At 44.9% G+C, this 6,034-nt stretch overlaps 1 pseudogene; it reads right to left on the reverse strand.

Moving 5' to 3' along the window:
* Window positions 1-4,250: 4,250 nt before the first annotated feature.
* On the reverse strand, window positions 4,251-4,367 carry LOC126196777 (5S ribosomal RNA; annotated as a pseudogene).
* Between the last annotated feature and the right edge of the window lie 1,667 nt (window positions 4,368-6,034).

Genomic DNA, 6,034 nt, shown 5'->3' on the forward strand with positions numbered 1-6,034 from the left:
TGCTATTATGCTTATGTTCGGCTGTCACCGACCATTAAACTGTCTGAGACTTGTTCAGAATAGGAAACTTCCAGCAACGTTTCTTCATGATCGACGTATCTACGCGTAATACCATTGATGAGGCTAGGTCCGAGTTCATTTGCAGAAGCGTTTAGTGCGTCTCCTGCCTATTCAATTACACATTGATGTTGGTTAACATTTCCTCGCACCTCTCGTCCTGGGTTCGGTCCCCAAATATCAATTTCCTCGGCCTGACCTCCATTTCCGTTTTCTCCATTGTCCATTCACGCACATCTTCTATTGTCATTGAAACCCGATCCATGGTTTCGCTATCCGTTGTTTTGCGGTTCATAGCCTTTATTTCTCTTCCATTCCAGCATCTGGAGCATAGTACATAACTATTGCGGTTCCCATTCCAATCTCTTCCCCTTTATAACTCCCGAAATTTCCAGACCGTGAATGGTTTTCGTAAGGCCTTACATTTCGTACATTTCTGTTCCTATTATTATAATTGTTATGTTGTGGACGCGACATAGGGCCTGCGACGTATCTGTCAGAGTTTCATCTGTGTTCTCTGATATTCTCTATCCGGAATGCGTACTCTAACTCGTGAAGAGTGTTATGAAAAGTACTGAGTTCCACATTACATCTATCAGCTAATACTTGATGACATGCTGACGGAAGTTTGGTGTAACAATGACATATGATTTCACCGGTAGAGCATGGTACGTCAAGATACTGGTTGTTGTCAGTCATTGCATCAAGGAAATTGACTGGGCTTTTGTAACCTGAACTCTCGAAATCCTTACGAACAATCACCTCGAACTTTATGCGCTCTTGTGCCACCTTGGACCAGTAGATATTTAGGAAGCTGTCCTTGAACTCCTGGTAACTTCTACACGTTCCTGATACTAAGCGCATTTCCTTCGCAACTGACCCTTGCAAGGGTATTTTAAAGGCCAATTTGGAGGTAAAGAGAGGTCAAATTGTGATATTCAAGTGCGTGGGTAAGTGAAGGTACCCTCATCTAGGAAATTTTCGAATTTTCTGACTTCTAAGAAGTGTTGGAAAACAAGTTGCGTTTCGTCGACAACTTCCGTCCTATGGAAAATATCAGTCCTTTGGGTGTCCTCGTTCGATGTCACCTCACTTGTGCTGCCTCCACGGTTTGGAGAAAATGTGATGTTCATCTCACCATGTCCTCTGCTCGCTGCTAAGGTGTGCAGTTATCCTTCCCGTCCGAATTTTTTTCCGTTTCTGTTGCCTTCGCTCTTGGCCGCATTTAGAATAGTTTTCTTAGCACCTCATCCAATTTCTTGTCCATACGCGTGTTGACAGCTTCCTGTTGAGATTTGAACGAAAGGAGTGTCCGGACATCTTCAGTCTCGCTCACTGGAGTTGCAGTTGCCACACCCGAAATAGTCCCTTATTTGCACAGCTCAGATTCTGTTTTGTCCATGGCTGCTGTCGCGTGAAGATCCGTGTCTTCGATGCGCTGCCCCGCGTCATTTTGCCGCTTTTCCACGCTTTCGACCTTCTTGTTCAAGTTGATCACTGCCTCTCTTCCTTGCAATTCTGCGCGTTTACTCGTTTTCAATGGTTCAGCTGCTGCTCGCCTTGCGGAAGTTGCTACTGTCCTGGCTCCCTCTGTCGTCTTATTAACTTCATGAGCCACGTAGGTAGCCGTTCGGTCTGGGGCGTCTTGTCACGGTTCGCACGGCTTCCCCTATCGGAGGTTCAAGTCCTCCCTTGGGTATGGGTGTGTGTGTTGTCCTTACTGTAAGTTAGATTAAGTAGAGTGTAAGCTTAGGGACCGATGACCTCAGCAGTTTGGTCCCATAAGAACTTGCCACAAATTTCCAGATTAACATCATGTGCAGTCTTTAAACTCTTGATTGCTTTGGTGTTTACTTTAAGTAGGTTTTCCTGGAGTTCATTTGCTCAAATGGCTCTGAGCACTATGGGACTCAACTGCTGAGGTCATTAGTCCCCTAGAACTTAGAACTAGTTAAACCTAACTAACCTAAGGACATCACAAACATCCATGCCCGAGGCAGGATTCGAACCTGCGACCGTAGCGGTCTTGCGGTTCCAGACTGCAGCGCCTTTAACCGCACGGCCACTTCGGCCGGCTGGTTCATTTGCCTATGACTTGTGTTCCTCACGCATTTGATTTATCTGAGCACCGATATTTTTTATGTCCATCCTCGTCTCATTAATTTTTTCCTCCATTCCTTCAGTCCAGCCTCCATTCCCTGTAGTCTATCAAGTTTCTTCTCCATTCCCGTTAAAAATGCAACCTGATTGAAGTCCTCTTCCTTCTCCTCAGTATAGTGATCGACCGTACTCATACTTGATTTCTGCGGTGTTGTTTCCGTTCATTGCGTTCTGATACCTCCCTGTCTTCTCTGTCCAGATTTCTAATAATCACCTCTGCTTCGATATGTTGTGGTACACTCATCACACTCGATCTGACGCTGTCCATCCCTTCAGTATAAACCATATCGCTTTCGGCTCCCTGATATTCTTATTGCATGACATCATTGTTACTAACACCCTTCAAGAGCAACAGGTCCCTGCGTTCAAACTGTGCCTCGACCATTTCATTACACTGTTCCTCCATGACATACGCCTTATTTAATCGCTCCCACTCTACTTGTCTCTGAGTCCCGCTTTTCGTTATCATACAAATTCTCTATCCACAACAAACTTTAATTATCCGTGCAACACGTGGACAACTGTATTATCTGAGTCACAAAATATACGCACTACAATACAATGACGTCACAGAAATATAAACTGACGTATAGGTGACAAAGTGGGAGAGAGAGTGGAACTTTAACGTTTCTTCGGTTTCAGCATTTTGTTGACAGGGAGACAACAACTTTAAATTCCTTACGCGTTTATTAAGGATTCTGTCAACAGTTGCAGTATTTACATTAGGCGAATCCAAAGGACTGGCGTCTTTCAACACCACATTTGAATGTTTGTCGCTTGTGAGGAGAGCGTGTTATTCCTTGTGCGAGAACAAGAAAAGTCTACGACAGTATATTTCAATTCGGCGGTAACAGGATCGTGAGCTATAGATTCGGCTGTTTATCGTTATTGCTTCCTACATTGCTTGGCATCTCTCGACTGTCACGCTAATATGGGATCCATGGAATGAGAAGGACCATACTAAATGCCATACAGGATCTTAGTGATCCCACAACACTAGCGCCTGAAACAACACATTGACATATCATTCACTTGACCGTGCAGAATTCTAGAGTAACTTTACCCACATGGAGTCTGGAAATAGGCTTTGTTCATCATTGTAAGTACGCAGGCGGACTGTAAACGATATCTAGAATGCCACGGAGTGTCAACAATTGATGAAGATTCCCGAGACACGGCAGCAAAGAGACGCACGCCAACGACAACATCGGACACAGGAGTGGCACCTCATCGTCTTTTCAGACGATTAACAGTGTTACCTAAAGCATCATGATGGATGCGGTGACCCCAAGGAGAACTGTCATTTCCAAATTGCATTCACCATCATCATATGAGCCCAGCATCTATCGTGATGATTTGGCGTGCCATTGGGTATGCTACAAGATTACTTATCGTTAGTCTAACCCGTAATTTAGACAGAAAGATTTACATTTCTGACATGTTACTGCCTATCTTGTTAGTCTCTGTGACGTTATTTTTCAACAATGTGACGCTAGACCGTCTGTAGCACGCACTGTCCTGTCCTACCTCCATGCAGAGTGAGTTTGACTGTTACTTAGGTCTCCAGATCCCTCACCGATTGAAAACATGCATCATGGGGTACAAAGAGACTGAAACCAGTACTTGGCAGCCTCTGTGATTGATGAACTCTGCGAGAGAACTGGAAAAGCACTGAATAACGATCGTATATGTATCACTCAAGCTCAGTTCTGCTTGATGTACAGCCATCGTTTCTGCCTGAGACAGTAACTTTGTGTTTTGAATTTCATAATCTATGTTCCCCAAAATCGTCTACAAATATAATCTTATAAGCTTCCTACCATATAAAAGCACTCCGTCTTCAGGCCACGAGTGGCCTACCGGGACCATCCGACCGCCGTGTCATCCTCAGAGGAGGATGTGGAGAAGGGGGAGGGCGTGTGGTCCGGACACTGCTCTCCCAGTCGTTACGATGGTATTCTTAACCGAAGCCGCTACTATTCGGTCGAGTAGCTCCTCAATTGGCATCACGAGGCTGAGTGCACCCCGAAAAATGGCAACAGCACATGGCGGCTTGATGGCTTCCCATCCAAGTGCTGGCCACGCCCAACAGCGCTTAACTTCGGTGATCTCACGGGAACCGGTGTATCCACTGCGGCAAGGCCATTGCCTTCCTACCATATAGCAACAGCTAAAATTCCGGTACTTGCTTTCTTGGTAAGTACGTAAGAGTGAACAGTGCCGTTTCTCTTTTTCTGCACACTTCCTTTTCAAGTGTATTAAATGAAACGTTTGATAATGCTAGGGGCACTTAAATCATGTTCTATGTTAAGCTCTAGTCGGCGCTAAGAGTGTAGTCGCACCTACTTTTCTGTTCTCAGACTTCAGCTTGGTTGCATTATTGAACCAGATTCAATAAAATAACAGCTCGATGTTCAAAACCAAGTGATGTTTATGATAGAAATGCTGATTCTACGTAGAGAACAGGCATTCCCTCTTCCCGCTATGGTGCTTGGCTGGTTGGTTGATTCAGGGCAGGGAACCAAACAGCGACCTCATCGGTGCCAACGGATTAGGGAAGGATGGGGGACGAAGTGGGCCGTGCCCGTCCACATGATCTATCCCGGCATTTACCTGAAGGAAATGACGGAAAACCTAAATTGGAATGGCCTGACACTGGTTGGTACCGTCGTCCTCCCGAATGGAGTCCAGTGTCCCACTATGCCTGATGTCGTGTTGGCCTATACAAAAATCTCTCCACTACGGGCAATAATTCGGTCTGCCCCACTACTGAGGACCTGTTCTCTTCGTCGCCTTTTGGCATAGCAAATGAAATGAATCGTTGAAAAGCAAAATTTTTTACGTTCTACCACTACTCTTCATTAACCTGAGCTGTGAATACAGTGCTTTGGACGACAGCGATAAAAGATGACTCTCAACTACTTAGAAGAAATCGAACTTCATGACAAATAGAGGTTTGTTACTAATTTTACAACTGAGATATTAATAACAAATGAAAGAAATAATAGTTAACTATCTGTGTTACAATAGTAATTTATAACAGTGAAAGAGATAATTGAGTAAGGGTAGCTGTTTACATATTCGTACAGTCTAGAGTCCTCTTACTTGCGATGTCTTCGTAGCTATTACTAGGGTGAGATGGTAATGGGCCGCTCCTTGACGGCTCTGATAGCGTATCCCGCTAAATTTGCTGACGGAATGTTTGCAATGGAGGCGTGCTTAGCAATTTATAATGACTTGCAGAGATAAGATCTCACAGGTTCAAACATCTTTTATCAGTGGTGTCTTCTTAGCAAACATGAAATCTTACTTCAGTGAAATTCTGAGTTATTACTACAGCATTGGGAGGAAATAATAAAAATTACGCTCCTGGACGCTTTTGAATCTACTGGGGCCGTTTTAAACGACGTCGACGGGTCTTTCTTTCATGTGGCTCACAAAATGGCAGCCATTTCTACCTGCAGGATTTTTCCCACCTTATCCCTGTAGCCTCGCTGTTATGAGATGAATTAGTCTGCAATTCTGGGTGGAGTTAACGAAGGCAGCTGGATGCGCCTTCTGCACTGTCAGTGTCAGCTGGGAACAGGCGACGCGTCCCTCCTACGCCAAAACACGCCGATGGCATGCTGCTCTCTGCTACCGCCTACCGTATCTAGCTCACGCCTACAGTGATTCCTCTCGCTGTCCCCCATAAGGCTACTTATGCTAGAGAGAACAGGGAACTCACTCTCCTATCCCTTCTACTGCTTTTGCTGCGCTCCACGATCTCATTGGTGGTCTTTCACAGGTTTCCTTACGTTATCATTTGTGTGGTTCA

Source organism: Schistocerca nitens, chromosome 7 (genome assembly GCF_023898315.1).
Source record: "Schistocerca nitens isolate TAMUIC-IGC-003100 chromosome 7, iqSchNite1.1, whole genome shotgun sequence".
NCBI classification, from domain to species: Eukaryota; Metazoa; Arthropoda; class Insecta; order Orthoptera; family Acrididae; genus Schistocerca; species Schistocerca nitens.